Here is a 19878-nt window from a genome sequence, read left to right as displayed (position 1 = left end):
TCTGGAATCACTCTCTCTTTTCTCAACTCCTTTTCCCGTTTCCGTGAGGTCAGAGAGGCTCAGGATTCTTCACTGCTCCTTCCAGCCTTTTCTCTCCAACTTTCTCTTGATGGAGTCTTTGCAGCATATCCTCAGTCTTCCACATCCTTGTCTTGCTGTCCTTTTCCTCCTCTGCTTTCTGGGCTGGTTGTTCTTCTCCCATTCTTCTCATTTGTCCAGCCCACATCAAACATGCGCTTTCCAGCCTATCTAGCACTGAGCACCCCAACTTCATCTTTCCCCTAATTCGTTCCATGCACACTGACTACCCTCCGCTCACTTGCCATTCTCCGCAGTATAATATTTTCTACTACTTGCATCTTCTTTTTGCCATGTCCGCAAGATGCACTGTTTCCAAACCATAGAAGAGGCAGGGACAAACACTTAATTGCCAGTCCCACAGTACTCCTGCGGCCTTTGATGTGGTTCTGGAATAATAATAATAATAATTAGTAATACGATAGCATCTAGGGGCACCAGTCCTGGACTAGGACCCCATTGTACTGGATGATGTCCAAACCCAGGAAAAGAAAGACAGATTGTAAACTCTTTGGGGTAGGGACTAAGACAGGAGAACAGATAGCTACAGACTGACAGGGGAGTACAAGGAAAGTGTAAGACAACATTGGTCAGCATGATGGGCCCTGGCCTCCTCACACCAATAGTCTAACAGGTGTCACATTTTTTGTAGGCATCATGGCAAAGGAGAGCTTGAAGGAGAACAGTGATGAGGTTTTGCAGCTGTTTCCAGGGAGCACCTCCTAAACATGCGGGCAGCATGGGGGAAAGCACAAAAGGTGTTTGTATGAAAAGACACTCTGGCCCCAATTTGCCATTGTTCCCTACCATCTTGCAGCCCTGATCTCCAGTGCAGAAAGGGAGTAAAGTGCTGGTATTATCTGAGTCTCTTAATATGCTGAGAATTGAATGGATGTGATTGTCATGATATGTTGACAATCTGTTCAGCCACTAGATGTCTCTGTGCTCAAAGGGGCCAGTGATTGATCCACAAGGGTGTCAAAGATGGAAGTCAATTTGTGTAAATGCCTGTTTGTAGCAATTTTCTGTAATAAACATCTCCTATTTAAGGACTCTGATTCCATACAGCATGACACAGACAGAATTCCTCCTGCAGCTTTCAAGCTCTTTTCACCCATCCATCTCAATGCACATCTTAGTACAACAGAGAAGAAAATAGCTGGAATTATGCAACATCTGAGTTTTGTCTCAGGCCGTAATTCTTCTGCAATGTGTCATCCTTTCACTCTGTGCTCCCCTGGAGGCCTAAGGAGCATTCCAAAAATAGTCAAGAAGAATACACCCCTGGGGCTTTGGAGACAGAGCCACGCACAACAAGCCTCACCTTTGAATGAACCCCACTGTGTTATGGAAGGAAAAGGAAACATTATACAGCAGGCAAAAATCTGCTCCGGAAATTGCTCGGGATTGGTCCTGCTTTGAGCAGGGGGTTGGGGTTGGACTAGATGACCTCCTGAGGTCCCTTCCAACCCTGATATTCTATGAGTCTATGATTCTAAAACTTAACACAAATCCACTGTTGGCACCTAGGGGTGTGTCTACACTGCAATATAACACCCGTGGCTGGCTCGTGTCAGCTGACTCGGGCTTACAGGGGGCTGGTGCTAAGGGGCTGTTTAATTGGTGTGGACACATTCCGGCTCAGGCTGGAGCCCAGGCTCTGAGCTCCCGTGATGGAGGTAGGTTGCTGCATTGCTCCAGGAGGCCTGAGATTCAGAACTTCTTCCCTGCTCCCTGTTTGCTCTGCAAGGGAAAACATTTACTGCAGCCCTCCACAAGATGCTATTTAACCCACTGTCTGGTGTGCAGGGAAGGATGGAATCAAGACAGCCCAATCCTGGCTCTGCCAGGCAGGGGTGTGTGGGAAGGGCTTACTCTAGTGGCTAATCCTACAGATCAAGCCATTGGTGCCTACAGTACATTTTTTACTGCTTTCTATTCTTGTCAGCCCAGCAGAGCCAGTACAGTGGGGGAGCTGGGCTCTGTGCTGTCTTCTGCACCACCCTCTGAACTGTTTGCAGGAGGCAGCAGGTTTGCACAGGTGTCCCTGAAGGGATCATCTGAAGCCAGTGGGTTTGCTCAAACCGGAGTGCCTCATGCTCTCCCATTCTCAGCCATTGCATGGTCAAGAACACCCGATGGAATAGAGCATGAGCAATTCACCACCAGGCCTCAAAGCATAAAACTCCTTCGCATGCAGCTTGCAATGCCACGTTGGGTTCAGCCGCTGGAATATGAACCATTGGATCTGGGTGCAATGGGGCGTCACTCACCTCACTGCTTTCGCTCACTTACACCAGGGAGGGATCAGGCCAGGTGTTCTCTTTTTAATGTTGTGGAAATCATTACCCCCCTCTTGGCTTTACCAAAAGAAGATGAATTCACAGGAAAACTGGGAAGCCATCCCAGAAACGTTCACATCCTGAGGGGGTAATGCTGGATTCCCTTACCTCGTCCCCATGGCCCATGCAAAGACATAGCCAGAGAAGACGAGTGGTCTTTTGGCTTGTTTTTCCCCCACTGGTACTAGGCAGTCATCTCTCTCTTAGTAACACAGGTGCAGAGTATGCTATTGGGGATACACTTCTTTGCTCTCCAGTGAAGAGGGGCAGTGAATAAATCCATCCTGGTGTGGCTTTTCTGTACTTTTTACCCATTATAACTAGATACACGTGGGTGGTGGATTCTGCTGTAGCTGTAATCATGGGACAAAGGGAGATGGATAGTGGGTCCTCCCTCCCCCCATCCCCCTGTGGAGATGGCAGGAGTGGGGAAGAATTTATTTGTGGAGTCTTCTCTTGGTAGAGATGGCCTCTCTTTGCACTGCCACCATGAGACATCTACCCAAGCAGGGCCGGCCCACAACCTTTTGGCACCTGAGGCGGGGAGCTCAAATGACACCCCCATGCCCCCTCGCTTGGGCCAAAACTTTGAAAGGTCTCAATTCTGCCTTCTTCCTGTTCTACTCCTCTCATGGTACTGCTCTGCTACTTACCCCAATAAAGGAGAACTAACAATTTAAAATGCCTTGATCAGAAATTTTAAGTAACACTTAACTTTCAAATGCCTGAACAGCAAATGTAACTTTTCTTGTCTGCATAGTAAACACTGGCATTTTTATCAGTTTGAATAATCAAAGTGGTGCTTTCCGTGCCTTCTTGGTTGTAAACGTCTGAACTGCTTCCTGCTGAAGGTCCACAGTCCGGGCCAGTTCATGCTCTATTGAGATGATTGCAAGGCTGACCAGCCTCTCCTGTGTCATCGTGGAGCGTAGGTGTGTTTTTATTAACTTCAGCTTGGAGATGCTGCGTTCTCCACTGGCAACTGTTACAGGAAGTGTTAGAAGTATGCGCAGAGCAACAAAAGCATTTGGAAAGAGGGTGGTAATCTTATTTGTGCACATATATTCCAAAACAGCCTTTGGAGTTGATCCTGCTGCAATGTATCTTGAAAGGGCTTTCAGTTTATCACCTAAATCACTCGCATCAATATCACGCATGTCATCATGTGTCAACGCTGTCTCTAGTGCCCTGCATTGCTGGTGTAGGTCTTCTTCAGCTACAGTGAGGAGTTTTGGAATATCATACAACTTCCCAAATATACAGCTGTGTTCCTTGAGCTGCATGAAACGTTCTTCAACTGTATTGCACAATCTAGCACCTGGTTAAAGAATTCAACTTTGAATTGTTGTTGGGGGTCTCTTATGGGATTATCCCATGCCTCATAATCAAAATGTCTTCTTCTTCTTCGGTGACTCTTGTATTCTTGAATGGGTGGGGAAATAGCTTCAGTGTGAAGTTCCTCTGCCAACTTCTGTGCACTCTTCAGAACGTTTTGAAATCCCTCATCTGACTGGTAAGACTGTAGGTATGACTTTGCTTTGTCCAGTTGTTCCATTGCTCCAGATATATCAAGGTCAATACCTTGGAGTCTCTTGCTTACAACATTTATTTCAAAGAGTATGTCATGCCACCACACTAAGCCACACAGAAATTTGAAGTTATGTATGTTTCTGGTGATTCCATTTCCTTCTGCCACTGTTCTCCCACAAAGAGTTCCTGTCATAGCATTATCCTCCATAATGGCAACTATGGCATCATCTATCTTCCCAATTTGGTGTTTGATAGGCTTTATCGCCTCCACTCAACTTTCCCATCATGTGGCACTCAGTGGTTTCAGTGTCAGAGAGGATGTTCCCAGATGTTGCTTCAAAATTTGCCATCAATGAGCTGATGCAGAATAAAATACACAGATGCTTTGAATTACATTAAAAAATTCAGCAGCCACACTAGAAGCTGATGCTGCATCACTGACCACCAAGTTCAATGAATGAGAACTGCATGGAAAAAAAAAAACTTAAGGGTTTAACTCTCGGATCCGTGGTCTGCACTCCTCTGTTCTTTCCTCTCATGTTGGCACCATTATCGTAGCCCTGACCTCTCATGTCAGCTATTGCAATTCCTGTATCTTCCAGCTTTTTAAGAAGCACATTTGTCATACCAGCTCCTGTAGTATCATCAATGTCAATAAATTCTAGAAAATGCTCTCTGACAGTCACCGTTGCAGGGACGTTTTCACTAGGTTCTGTTGTTGTTACAAAACACACCATTAAAGTCATTTGTTCCATACGACTGATGTCAGGTGGGCAGTCCAGGATAACAGAGTAATATCTTGCTGCCACAATCTTCTGTTTGACTTTTGTTGCCAGTAACTGTATGATCTCATTTTGAATTGTTTTTCCAAGGTAGTGGTGTGTGTACATTTCTAAATTCTAGAAAATGCTCTCTGACAGTCACCGTTGCAGGGACTTTTTCACTAGGTTCTGTTGTTGTTACAAAACACACCATTCAAGTCATTTGTTCCATACGACTGATGTCAGGTGGGCAGTCCAGGATAACAGAGTAATATCTTGCTGCCACAATCTTCTGCTTGACTTTTGTTGCCAGTAACTGTATGATCTCATTTTGAATTGTTTTTCCAAGGTAGTGGTATGTGTACATTTCTTGGGTGGTGACTCTTCTTTGATGCTCCTGGAGTACAGCATCAAACTCAGCCATCAGCTCCACAATGTTAAGGAAGTTTCCATTGTTTGGCACGTACAGCTGATCTGAAGTGCCACGCAGTGAGAGGTTTTGGGTAGCAAACATTCTCACAGAGTCAATGAGCCTTTTCAGAACATTTTGCCAGTAAAGAGACTCTAATGCAAACTTCTCTTGATACTGATCATCTATGGTGGCCTTTAACCTTAGTCTCATCTCAAGCGCTTTCCATCTATGGAATGCTCTTTAGGGATTTGCTGCCTTCTTATGGCATGCCAGATTTCTAGCCAGATTTTTCCAGTCCTTTGTTCCAGTAGAACCCAATGCGGCTGGAACATTAGACTGGAAGAGTTTGCAACAAAAACAGTATGCAGCACTCTGGGTTTTTGAGTACCTAAGCCATGGGCTCTCCACTTTGTCACCACTGGGGATTTCACGCCAGTAATGTGTTGGATGGAAACTTCTATTTTCATTGTCTTTGGGGAACATGAAGTTTTTCACTTGCTCTGGCCCACGCAGTACAAGGAAGTCCCTCAGGCTACTGCTCAAGTGGGTCCACAGTCCTGGATCATCTAGACTTAAGGAACTAAATTCAGCAGCAGCTGTTTCTTGCGCCTCCACCACACTCTTCTCTGATCTACACTTTTCTTCAGGAATGTGTATGGTTCCATCCATTTGAGATGGAGATATGGATGCTGCTGTAGCTGCCAGGTCACCTGCACTCTGACTAACTGGAAGATCAGGCATCTCCTCACCACTCACATCCTCACCGGGGCCGGAAGGCTCACTGTGAACATTTGTGTCTATGTATCTCAGGAGAGCTCCTTCCTGCTTAGATAGAAAAGCTTCCTTTGCTTTCTTTCTTTTTCTGAATGCTGCCCCAGAGGGGTGTTTTCTTCTTTCACTCATGACTGCTGTTCTGTGCCAGCTATAGTGGCTCTCAACACTCAATTGAAAGGGACAAATAAGCAAGCTGGTAGCAGGGCCTGAATGAGGGAAGGTATCAGCATCTTAAGGGCCTAACTGGCTCCTGCTACTTCAGTTGACTGCCTGTTCTCCTCAAGTGGGTTCAGGAAAGCAGCAGGAAACAGGAAGCTCCCTGAGAAGCTGGTGTTAATCAGTCCAGGCTCCTGGAGGTGCTAGAGAGGTACATAAGAGGCTCCTCCTCCTCTCTCTCCCTGCAGCTCCTGCTGCTTTCTGTTATTCCCTCTCACCTTTTCTCCTGCCTGCCTGTTATGTCTCTTGTGCCCTCCTTCCTCCAGCACAGCACTCCACCATCTCTGTGCATCTAGAGCAGAGAGAATACATATACACCAGCAGCAGACACAATTTTCTACATTCTGGGTCCTAGTGGTGCCCCACACAGTCTGGCACCTGAGGCCTCCACCTCAGTTCGCCTCATGGTAAAGCCAGCCCTGTACCCAAGCCCTATCTGGAACCCCTTTGTGAGACGTCCCCTCCATCCCTGGGCTCCTGCCTGAGTGCTGGCTGGGTAAGGAATGGCCTGGGGGCTGGAAGTTCTGGTAGCTCCGTAACTATCCTGATCTCAGTTCATAGTTTCAGGAAACAACGCACCATGAGCATTTGGTTGGCCCAGCACTGTTTCAGATGAGGTGTTCCTGACAGTCTGTTTCCTTAGCCTTGAGGCCTGCTCTGGAATGGCAAATGGGCATCAATGGGGCTATGTATGGGTGAAGTGGTCTGCCTGCACTGCAGTCAACTACTGGATCAGGGCCATGGCTTGAAATCTCTCTCCTATTGAAATCCCTAACACACCTGTAGGTTCTTGACATTTCCAGACCAGATATCCAATGCCACTATCCAGCATTTGAAACTCACTCTGCTAAAGCCAGGAGATGTGTTTATAATGCACATGGTAAACAGCAAGGATCTAAGGGGGCTGTGCTCAGGTCTAAACCTGGCTTGGGGTTACTCTAGGGTTTGGATTTGGTACAGGGGCTGGGGGGTCACAAACAGAACTGAACAGGAGATCAATCAATGTACCACAACCAGGAAGAAAGAGCAGAACTCAGACCAGAAATATCGGACTGCCTGATCCCCCAGTATTGAACTGCTGGGTGGAACAGCCTTCCATGGATGACTGGGGAGAAGGAGGCAGTGGCAGCAGAAGAAATCAGAGCTAAAAAAGGTCATCCAAATATTGAGGTAATACCCTCCCTTCTCCCTTTCCTGGCATGTCCCATTGCCAGACACAATAATCATAATGCATAACGAAAGAGAAAATCCCACATGACATTACCTGTTAGGCATGGAGTTATCAAAAGATGGTTGGGTGTTGAATGGAGGAAGCAGTGATTTCGATACCCTGGCATGACACGGAATTTTTTTTTAAAGGCTGTTGAAGGAAACTAGTTAGGATTAACCAAGGAGGGTTTACTGGAATCTGTGTTGTACCCCTTCCGGCCCTATGTAAATGTTATTTTATGTTATTTTTACTCTGAAACCTGTTACTGTATGGCATTACGTGACGAAGCACAGTGTGTTTGAGCAGTGGATGGCTTTTATCTTTATAGTTTATAAGTAACCAAGTTGCAATAATAGAAACTCAATTTCTTAAAGATCACTTCCTTGTTTGGAAAAGATGCAACTGATTTCTAGACACTTTTAGGATGGGCTGAGGGGAGTGAACCAAGTGCAACCGACAGCCAGCTATTTCAGTCACAGAGTTTAAAATTGGCCAGGATGTTGGAGAAGGACGCCCTCCCCAGCCTCCTAATACACTTTAATATCAGAGCCGTGTGAGTCTGTCTGTCTGTGATTCTGATACTTTGCTGCGTCACTTCTTGGGGTTTGTTATAAACTTTCCAGCCCAGATCTTGAGAGTTGGCCAAGGAGCTCTCTGCACAACTCAGGACAGGGGAGAGCACAAAACACTTATTTTTACAATTCTCCAATTCTGTGGCCACCCTGACTCTGGCGTGGTCCCATGGCACTATAATGTCAGTTGAGCATCAGCCAGACATCAGGTAGCCTGGAGTTGCCTCTTTACCCCCCAGCCATGCGCCCTGTGCTAGCCAAAAGGAAGGGATAGTATGGAGGTCACAACAGGTGGTTGGCTGCCTGCTTTAGGGCAGCAGTTTTGAGCCAGTGGAGTAGCACAGGGCTGCCCTAGTGCACCTGGGAATCGGGCCCCATCTTGGCTGTTCAGTCCTGTGGGTATGCAGGTGTATTTGCAGGGAGTTAGGTGTCCAACTGCAGGTAGGAATCCATCTGCATGTCAGCGACAAAATAGATGCCAATAGAAAGTAGGCAGAAAATGTGGCCAGCTAAAAATAAGCAGCTGGGCAAGTTTGGAAACTGGTTTGAGAGCCCTTTGAAAAAGCTCTTCCTTGGAATACAACCCTGAGAATGTGGCCAGCTGGAACAGGAATGTGGCTGCTGTCCATGGTGATGAAGCCTGTCTGAGTTTTTGATTTGGATTTTGCACACACAGAGCATGTTCCTTGACTTCACTGAAGGATGTTATCCCTGCGCCATATCCTGCTTTTCCCCATCTATCTGATTATGGGTTGCAGACAATAGCTAGGCCAGTACATGTTACTAATACAGGACTGAACAGAGTGCTGTTTACCTTATAGGTGTGAGGTGGGGGCAGTGAAGAGTTGGTCAACAAAAAAAGTTAATGTTTCTAATCAAATATTTGTTTCATTTCTTTGTTTTCTCTCTCCCCTTGCCCCTTTGTCTAATGGGAAAAAATGAGAAAGGGAGAGAATGAAAGGGGGGGTTAGAAAAATGAAGTGAAACAAGTCTTTTCAATAAGCATCAAAACAAAAGGTTTTGGTTCCAAATGAAACAAAATGAGAAATCACATTTCCAAGAAAATGAAATTTTTGTCCAGTTTTTTTACAGAAAACAATATCACTAAAACATTTTGACCCACTCTTGTGCAGAGTCATTGCTGTCCTTATTCTGATCCTTGGCCAGATACACCAGTACGCTAAGTGTGATATCTGGCTTTGCACTGGTCACTTAACCTTTCAGTTAAGTGGGATAGCAATACCCACCTGACTGTGGGGCTGTGAGGTTCATCTCATTAATGTTTCCATGGTCCTTTAAGAACTTGATCCTTCACTACTGAAGGCAATGGGAGCTTTGCTACTGACTTCAGTGAGCACAGAATTAAACCTTAAGATACTCAGGCAGAGGCCTTAAAGAAGGGCAAAGTATCAGTGCAGTGGACGGCTGGTGGGAGGCATCCCAAGATGTGACCATCTCTATGATGCTGCAACAGTGACTCAGAATGTGGAAGACTCAGGAAGGGGCGGTACAGGGCGTGGGGCCTCAGGGGGAGGGGTGGGACTGGTGGCCTCCCCAACTTTTAGGGAGCTTCAGCTGCTCCTGCCTTGGGCTGCTGTGTTAAGAACTCTTTATATTCCCATTTTAGGGCAGGGTACCTGGAGGCTCACTACTCAGAGGAGGACTGGACATGTCTATTGACAACAGGAATATCCAGACCTGTAATACTAAAGAAGATTTAAAGCCCACGAACTTGGGAAGAGCTATAAAGCTCCTGCTCCAGGGCATAAACCAACCTCCAACCTAAGGGATTAAGGAAGGAACTTTCCCGGGGAGCAGGTTATCCCATAGCTGCCTTCTGCAGGCTTTCTTGCACCTTCCTACGAAGCAGCTCACGCTGGCCACCGTCAGAGCCAGGATCCTGGATTTGATGGAGCCTGGTTCTAATTTGGTCTCACAATCCCTGTGTTACACACTTCCTTCCTTCTCCTGCAACCTTTCCCTGACATTAAAACCATCTTTGGCTAGTTCTTTACAGCCTCCATTCTGCCTATATAAAATTACACATGCACCCATTCCCGTACACTGTGCCAGGATGTAATTCCTGCAGTGTCCGCTTGCCTGTGCTTCACTCAGGGAGACGTTAACCCCTGTGCAGAGGGATATTGGGCTTCAGTGGTGACTGGATTTCATGCAGGTTGTCTGCACAGGGTTAAACTTCACCCCAATTGCCTTCATGGCTTTACACAGACAAAAATGGAGGCCCTGTTGAGCCTGTATTGAAAAATCCACCCCTGAAAATTGCTCTGCCTCATTCAAACATGGGGTTAGTGCCTCAAAATGGTGTGATTTGGTGTATATTTGGCAATTTACACCCGATTAGCATCTGTTTCAGTTGTATCCAGTTTTGTTTCTTAGAGGGGGGGAGAGATAGCTCAGTGGTTTGAGCATTGGCCTGCTAAACCCAGGGTTGTGAGTTCATTCCCTGTGGGGGTCATTTAGGGATCTGGGGCAAAAATTGGGGATTGGTCCTGCTTTGAGCAGGGGATTGGACTAGATGATCTCCTGAGGTCCCTTCCAACCCTGATATTCTATGAGGGAAAGAGCGGCTGGTGACCTGTTAGAGATTCCCCGGACACAGTCTACAACAAGAGATTCTGATCTCAGTTTCACCCCCTATACATGACATCAGAATCTCACCCAACATGCTTTCCTGTTTGCACACTGCAAGCAGAAGTGTCCAGGTGAAACTGGATGGGAGTGGAGACAGTGAAAGCAGCCCAGTCATTCTCACCGTTATGGCAATTCCTTATAGAAACAACGCACCTGTTGAAACCTTCAGAGAGAAGGCTGAAGGGCTGTTTCAGCTCCCTTTGGCTCCAGTTTCCAGATACAGAGAGTGACTGGCAACACCTGAGGCCCCTAAAGCAGCTGATCATTAGCTCAATGAAAAGGAACACTTAAGCAAAAGTAATTACAAATTCTCTCCTATTCAGTTCCTTAGGCTGCCCTCAAACTTATAGAAGCTGAGTGCATTAAGCAATGTGACTAGCTTTTGTCTTGTATGGTTCTGTCTTTCTCTCCCACAGGGGAGAGCTGCAGGGTAGGGGCTAAATGAAATCTATGACAAGTACGCTGTGCTCTGCATTTTTCTTAGCAAAGGTGAGGTTTCAGAAGTGAGCCTCAAAGCAGAAGCTGGTGAGGTTCATGGTGGTTTTTAGGGCCTGCAGGAGTATGGGCCACAGTCTCAGACCGCTCATGAGCGGCGGGGAACCAGCTGAGCAGCGGGGGACAGCAGAGCAGCAAACAGCAGGAGTTTGCCTGGGATCTGTGATGGTGAGTATCTGGGTATCTGAGTGTGTGTTTGGTGAGAGGATCGGAGTGTTTGTAGTGAGGGCAGCTTGAAAGTTTGCGCGAGTGCTTGATTGGTTGGCTGAAAAGGGCGGGAGTTGGGAGTGTTTTGTTTCAGGTGAGCCTGGCTGTTTAAAAAAGCCGGCGCTCCACGAACCAGCTGAGCGGTGGGGAACAGCAGAGCAGCAAACAGCAGGAGTTTGCCTGGGAGTTCGCCTGGAGTGAGCCCACTGAGGCTTACACCCTAACGACTTCTCTGAGTAATTACTGCATCTCCTGAGGAAGCTCATAGTAGGAAGGTAAAATGGATGGGGAGTGTTCAACTGTTGTGACCTGCACTGGATGTGCCATGTTTGTCTTTCTTCCAGAGGCCAGAAGTGACTTTGTGTGTACAAAGTGCAAGCTGGTCTCCATATTGGAAGAGAAGGTTCAAGGTCTGGAGCAACAGGTATCGACCCTGCGTTGCATAAGAGAAACTGAAGATTTCCTGGACAGACGTCAGGATATGCTTCTACAGGCACAAGGTTCTGAAGATTCAGAGCAGGCTGTGCAGCACGGACAGGAGGACGGTGGAGAAATCTGGCAACATGTGACCTCCAGAAGAAGAAGGGGGAACGTCCAAGTACCAGCAATGCGGATACAGGTAAGTAACCGTTTTCATGTTCTCTCCACAGGTACCATTGCGGGGAGTGGCCCAGATGATACGTCTGGGGGAAGGGAGCAGAAGGAGACTCCACCAGTTGAAAGGCATGAGATGCACTGTCCTAAGGTTGGGGGTTCCACGACCACCACTCCCAAGAGAAGGAGGCAGGTGGTGGTGGTCGGGGACTCTCTCCTCAGGGGGACTGAGTCATCTATCTGCCGCCCTGACCGGGAAAACAGAGAAGTCTGCTGCTTGCCAGGGGCTAAGATTCGCGATATGACGGAGAGTCTGCCGAGACTCATCAAGGCCTCGGACCGCTACCCCTTCCTGCTTTTCCACGTGGGCACCAATGATACTGCCAAGAATGACCTTGAGCGGATCACTGCAGACTACGTGGCTCTGGGATGGAGGATAAAAGAGTATGAGGCGCAAGTGGTGTTCTAGTCCATCCTCCCCGTGGAAGGAAAAGGCCAGGGTAGGGATCGTCGAATCGTGGAAGTCAATGAATGGCTACGCAGGTGGTGTCGGAGAGAAGGCTTTGGATTCTTCGACCGTGGGATGGTGTTCCAAGAAGGAGGAGTGCTAGGCAGAGACGGACTCCACCTAACGAAAAGAGGGAAGAGCATCTTCGCGAGCAGGCTGGCTAACCTAGTGAGGAGGGCTTTAAACTAGGTTCACCGGGGGAAGGAGACCAAAGCCCTGAGGTAAGTGGGGAAGTGGGATACCGGGAGGAAGCACGAGCAGGAGAGCATGAGAGGGGAGGGCTCCTGCCTCATACTGAGAACAAGGGGCGATCAGCGGGTTATCTCAAGTGCCTATATACAAATGCACAAAGCCTGGGAAACAAGCAGGGAGAACTGGAGGTCCTGGCAAAGTCAGGGAATTATGATGTGATTGGAATAACGGAGACTTGGTGGGATAACTCACATGACTGGAGTACTGTCATGGATGGGTATAAACTGTTCAGGAAGGACAGGGAGGCCAGAAAAGGTGGGGGAGTTGCACTGTATGTAAGGGAGCAGTATGACTGCTCAGAGCTCAAGTATGAAACTACAGAAAAACCTGAGAGTCTCTGGATTAAGTTTAGAAGCCTGAGCAACAAGGGTGATGTCGTGGTGGGAGTCTGCTATAGACCACCAGACCAGGGGGATGAGGTGGACGAAGCTTTCTTCCGGCAAGTCGCAGAAGCTACTAGATCGCACGCCCTGGTTCTCATGGGCGACTTCAATCATCCTGATATCTGCTGGGAGTGCACAGACAATCCAGGAAGTTTTTGGAAACTGTAGGGGACAATTTCCTGGTGCAAGTGCTGGAGGAACCAACTAGGGGCGGAGTTCTTCTTGACCTGCTGCTCACAAACCGGGAAGAATTAGTAGGGGAAGCAAAAGTGGATGGGAACCTGGGAGGCAGTGACCATGAGATGGTCAAGTTCAGGATCCTGACACAAGGAAGAAAGGAAAGCAGCAGAATACGGACCCTGGACTTCAGAAAAGCAGACTTTGACTCCCTCAGGGAACTGATGGGCAGGATCCCCTGGGAGAATAACATGAGGGGGAAAGGAGTCCAGGAGAGCTGGCTGTATTTTAAAGAATCCTTATTGAGGTTACAGGGACAAACCATCCCGATGTGTAGAAAGAATAGTAAATATGGCAGGCGACCAGCTTGGCTTAACAGTGAAATCCTTGCTGATCTTAAACACAAAAAAGAGGCTTGCAAGAAGTGGAAGATTGGACAAATGACCAGGGATAAGTATATAAATATTGCTCGGGCATGTAGGAATGGAATCAGGAAGGCTAAATCACACCTGGAGTTGCAGCTAGCGAGGGATGTTAAGAGTAACAAGAAGGGTTTCTTCAGGTATGTTGGCAATAAGAAGAAAGCCAAGGAAAGTGTGGGCCCCTTACTAAATGAGGGAGGCAACCTAGTGACAGAGGATGTGGAAAAAGCTAATGTACTCAATGCTTTCTTTGCCTCTGTCTTCACGAACAAGGTCAGCTCCCAGACTACTGCACTGGGCAGCACAGTATGGGGAGGAGGTGGCCAGCCCTCTGTGAAGGAAGAAGTGGTTCGGGACTATTTAGAAAAACTGGATGTACACAAGTCCATGGGGCCGGATGCGTTGCATCCGAGAGTGCTAAAGGAATTGGCGGATGTGATTGCAGAGCCATCGGCCGTTATCTTTGAAAACTCATGGCGATAGGGGGAAGTCCCAGAAGACTGGAAAAAGGCTAATGTAGTGCTCATCTTTAAAAAAGGGAACAAGGATGATCCTGGGAACTACAGGCCGGTCAGCCTCACCTCAGTCCCCGGAAAAATCATGGAGCATGTCCTCAAGGAATCAATTCTGAAGCACTTAGACGAGAGGAAAGTGATCGGGAACAGTCAGCATGGATTCACCAAGGGAAAGTCATGCCTGACTAATTTAATTGCCTTCTATGATGAGATAACTGGTTCTGTGGATGAAGGGAAAGCAGTGGACTTGTTATTCCTCGACTTTAGCAAAGTTTTTGACACGGTCTCCCACAGTATTCTTGTCAGCAAGTTAAAGAAGTATGGGCTGGATGGATGCACTGCAAGGTGGGTAGAAAGTTGGCTAGATTGTCGGGCTCAACTGGTAGTGATCAATGGCTCCATGTCTAGTTGGCAGCCGGTATCTAGCGGAGTGCCCCAAGGGTCGGTCCTGGGGCCGGTTTTGTTCAATATCTTCATTAATGATCTGGAGGATGGTGTAGATTGCACCCTCAGCAAGTTTGGGGATGACACTAAACTGGGAGAAGTGGTAGATAGAGAAGTGGAGAGTAGGGATAGGATACAGAGGGACCTAGACAAATTGGAGGATTGGGCCAAAAGAAATCTGATGAGGTTCAACAAGGACAAGTGCAGAGTCCTGCACTTAGGACGGAAGAATCCAATGCACCGCTACAGACTAGGGACCGAATGGCTAGGCAACAGTTCTGCAGAGAAGGACCTAGGGGTGACAGTGGACGAGAAGCTGGATATGAGTCGACAGTGTGCCCTTGTTGCCAAGAAGGCCAATGGCATTTTGGGGTGTATAAGTAGGGGCATTGCCAGCAGATCGAGGGATGTGATCATTCCCCTCTATTCGACATTGGTGAGGCCTCATCTGGAGTACTGTGTCCAGTTTTGGGCTCCACACTACAAGAAGGATGTGGAAAAATTGGAGAGAGTCCAGCGAAGGGCAACAAAAATGATTAGGGGACTGGAACACATAAGTTATGAGGAGAGGCTGAGGGAACTGGGATTGTTTAGTCTACGGAAGAGAAGAAAGAGGGGGGATTTGATAGCTGCTTTTAACTACCTGAAAGGTGGATCCAAAGAGGATGGATCTAGACTATTCTCAGTGATAGCAGATGACAGGACAAGGAGTAATGGTCTCAAGTTGCAGTGGGGGAGGTTTAGGTTGGATATTAGGAAAAACTTTTTCACTAGGAGGGTGGTGAAACACTGGAATGCGTTACCTAGGGAGGTGGTGGAATCCCCTTCCTTAGAAGTTTTTAAGGTCAGGCTTGACAAAGCCCTGGCTGGGATGATTTAGTTGGGATTGGTCCTGCTCTGGGCAGGGGGTTGGACTAGATGGCCTCCAGAGGTCCCTTCCAACTCTGTTATTCTATGATTCTATGATTCTATGTCTGCTGAACAGATGAGAACATAAGCTTTGGCCTTAAGGTGAACAGCTCCATTGTACCTGAGGAGGCAAGTTGTCAACCCTGGCTCTCATCAGAGAGCTGCAAATATGCCGGCCCCAGGCCACTGAGCACCTGGGTGATAAGAATCACCACCCAAAACCAACGTAGTTCACTACTTCTCATGACACAACGAGATCTTTGTTTAATTCTCTTTAAGAACATGTCATAATTCTAAATTTTTAAAATATCTCCTATTGCAGGAAGCATATACATGAAAACACTGAATTACTAAGGAGAATCCAATTGCATTAAGGTATACAATGGAAACACTGAATTAATAAGGAGAACAGACTTTTAGACAGTCAGATGAGTAGATTTCTACCTCAGATATAAAGGTCAGGAAAATACTATTGACAGGAAAACGTATGAACAATGGGAACAGCTAGCGAGGTTTGCTGGCTTATGACAGCCTATGCACAAGCCTAAATTCAATGGGATCCCTCTATTGAGTATAAAGAAAAGGAGTACTTGTGGCACCTTAGCGACTAACCAATTTATTTGAGCATGAGCTTTCGTGAGCTACAGCTCAATAGTTTTCTCAGCTGAAGGATGCAAGTTCTGGTTGGAAGAATGACCTGGGGGATAAGGCATTGATGTGGGTCTCAGGAGACCTGGGGTAAGGTTCTGTGGAATGCCTCCACGAGGTGCAACACAGCACTCACAACCTGCAGGTAGGGAGGCTAACACAGCTTGAAGCTAACTTTGTACCCTCCCAATCCAGGGCTGTTTTGCAGCCCCAGTGTAATTTAGACAGCCCAGGTTGTCTCTGGGTGCCCAGAATTGCCACTGCTCTGCATGATGCAGCCCTGCCCCCGTCATGCCCCATCCCACTTATCCCCAACAGGCCCCCTACACCATGTGTCTTGTGATGTCTTCCTCAGTTTCTGCACAGAAGGATACCCCTGGCCAGATCTGGAGCTTTTATAGCCCCTTTACATCATCCCAACCCTATGAAGGGGCCACAACTGGGGAGCTCACCCTGGCTTGAAAGCTCAGCCCCAGGGTTTCTGCATGACCTTGGGCAAGTACCGGGATCAAACCTGTGCTTTATCCCCATTTTACAGGAGCTAACACTTCCGGGAGCATTACAAGGATAAAATCCCTTCATGATTGTATGGCACACAGATATTGCAGTAACGAGGGTGGTAAGTATCCAGTGGAACCCAAGATCTTCATATATATTAACTGGGGGAGGGGGGCGAATAAGCAGAGCCGGCAGGCTGATTCCTGTGTGGAGTTATAGAGCTGACCCTTGCATCACTGAGGTCAATGGAAGCTTACTATTGGCTTCAGCGGGAGCAGGAGCATAATGCAGGAGGCCATATGCCAAGTGGCGGCACTTAATGCGAGAGACGTGTAATAACAACAGCCCCAGAACACATCACCTGGAGAGTCTTACAGCAGCTATAAAATGAAATGCAGACATGCAATAAAGGGAACCAGACACTTCTCCATCGCATCAAACAAGCTGCTTGTCTGCACCTCCAAGGCCCTTCGAGGCCTACCGCCATCTTACCTATCATCTCTCATTCACTGATGATAACAAGATGATAACAATGTACTTTTCTGCTGCCTTCCTCACAATTCCTGTCAAGCAAAGGACCCGGCCTCAGGCAGACGTGCCCTCACTGCACTCTTCCAGGATTCTCAAGCCCTTGAGCAGGCTGAGTTTTCATGCTTTGTTTTTAAGTGAGAGAACAAGCAAACAAAGTGTGACACTTTTATTCCTCTCGGTTTTCTTGGGATCCTTGGCCAGAAACTCTCTCAGCCTGAGCCTGTATTTACTACCTTTACTCACAGCATAAACATGCTGTGTGCCCAACATGGAGCCACGTTGTAAAAAGCCTTTCATTCACCGCGCTTGGTTCTGTAAACATGTTTGTGAGGAAACATTAGGTGCCAGCTATCCTGGACCAGAGCATCCGAGAGAGGAACAGGGCCCTGTTCTTGTTCCACGTGTGATGGGCAAACAGGGGACTTTGGTGGCACGGTGTTCATGACTTTATTTTCAGTGCCACGCAGGCCGGCTTGCTCGTCTTCTCTGGGTGTTATTGCTTCTCTTCCACAAGCTTCACTTCACTCGGTAAGAGGTTTCGGTGGGGGCCAGGGCAGTGGCTATGGGTGGTGAAATGTTACAAACTCTGAACAGGAAATAACAGACTGGAGCAGAGCTAAATAGTTGGATGACATCTCAGGGTCCCGAGCTTGAATGGAAACACCAGGAATGAAAGGGAAGCTTATGTCACCTTTCGGCCTTGTCTACGTTAGTGAAAGTCTTACTAACTCCCAGCACTGGTTCAGCAGATAGAAATCCAAACACAGAGGAGGCTCCCACGCTGGACTATGCAGCCACTCTTTCTGATTAGATTTACTTTGCAGCCTGAAATAGCTCTGCCCAGCTGTTCTATGTCCTTGAGAAGCCCGAGAAACCCCCTGGGTTTTCACGCCTGTGCATGAGGGGCTCCTGCATGGGAGACCAGAGTACCCAGTCAGAGTCTGAGGGGTCACCATCCTACAATGGTCCAGCCCAGCCTCCTCTTTCATGCCCAAACATGCCATCTTCTGCAGCTCATCAGTAAAGCAGAGTTCTGAGGGGGTGACAGTGTGGAGGGAAGAAGTGCCTAGCAGCCATCCCATCAATCAACTGTGGATCCACCTATTGCTCCTCCAACCCAGGACAAGAATGGTCCAATGGGGGACAGGGGATCACTTGAGGATCACCTCTTCTGTTCATTCCCTCTGGGGCACCTAGCATTGGCCACTGTCAGAAGACAGGCTACTGAGCTAAATGGACCTCTGGTCTGACCCGGTGTGGCCACTCTTATGTTAATGGGGAGTGTGGAAACCTTCCCTAATCCTCTGCTGATGCTTATCTGGCCCCCATAGCCTCATAGGTCCCCACCTCTTGGATGGTAATACAAGACGATGATCAAACTCTGGCAAATGTGACATAGCAACCATCCCTAAATCAGGCCTAGCCCAGCATATATAAGCAGCCTGTGAATGAGCACCAGCATGCATGCTGCCTGTGATAGCCTGAGACAGGTGCATGGAGTCTCTGAAAGCTATAAACTCACAGACTGGTGTTGCAGGACTGATACACTGCACCATCCCGTGGGGGCCAGGGAGAGGTGCATCACAGCCCCGCAACTGAGTTTGAAGAGGTGCCCCAGGTCTCAGGGCTGTGCAGCTCAGGGGCCTCAGCCCTTAATGTGGCCCTTGATAGCAGGGCAGTGCGGCCAAAATCAATACCATGGCCCTTGCTGTCAGGGCAGTGCGTCCCAGTGGCCAGAGTCAATACTAAAGCCCCTGCTGTCAGGGCAGTGCAGCCCAATGGCCAGAGTCAATACTACAGCTCCTGCTGTCACTCCAGTCTCTCCACTCTCCGCGCTGTCCAAAGCCGATGTGTTGGGGTCCATCTCTGACTGGCTGGCCTCCGTGTCTTGGCGTGCAGGTGGTCCTCCCTCAGGAGCTAGCGATGCATCTCTTTCCCTGCCGGTGGTCAGCCCAGACTGAGCTGCTCTGCTAGCTTTTATACCCTGCTTCCAGCTGGAGCATTCCCAGCAGAGCTGAGGGGTTGTGGCCTCCTCCACTAAGAGAGAAGGGTTAACCTCTGCTGTACCAATGTGGGGCTGATACACCCTGTCACACCAGACAAATGCGCTATTGGCTGAGTGGGAATTTACGTCTCTCAGTACTAAAATTCACGGAAGGGGACAGCAGCTCCATGGGGAAGCTGTGGCCCTGCTGAGGAACTGAGTATAATATCCTGACCCTAAGGCTCCAGGGGTTGCCATATGCTCAAGCGTCTGCTTCCCAGGGAAGGACGTATTCAGTGCAGCGGCGTTTGGATGAAAAAGCCACTGCTGCACAATTCACGCTGTTGCCGGCACAGAGTGCCCGAGGCAAGCAACAGCTGGATTCGTTGCCTGGTGTGCGTCGCGCCAATGACCACAATGGGGTGGAGAAGCAGAGAGATTTATTTGGAGCTTCAAATAGGGTGCAGCGAGACTGAGCTGTCTCAAATCCTGCAGCAGTGCAGCAGATTCCAGTATACATTTTATACCTTTTCCTGTTTCACTACACAAGCTTATGCAACCAATTACCTGTTGCCCCGTACAATACCGTAGCCAATCAGCTAAAGCAGCCAGTTGTGTTCTTCCTCAGTAGCAATGCCCAAGCCTTGCCTTATTTGGTCCTATTTGTTACTGGTTTTTGCTAAACATTTCTGCCTTATCTATCAGTTTCCCAGGCCAAAGCTGGCCTTGGCTGGCGAGCCGTGTGCAAACCTGTCTGTTTGTGT

The sequence above is a fragment of the Chelonia mydas genome, chromosome 9, assembly GCF_015237465.2.
Source record: "Chelonia mydas isolate rCheMyd1 chromosome 9, rCheMyd1.pri.v2, whole genome shotgun sequence".
NCBI lineage: Eukaryota > Metazoa > Chordata > Testudines > Cheloniidae > Chelonia > Chelonia mydas.
This window is presented reverse-complemented; position numbering follows the sequence as displayed.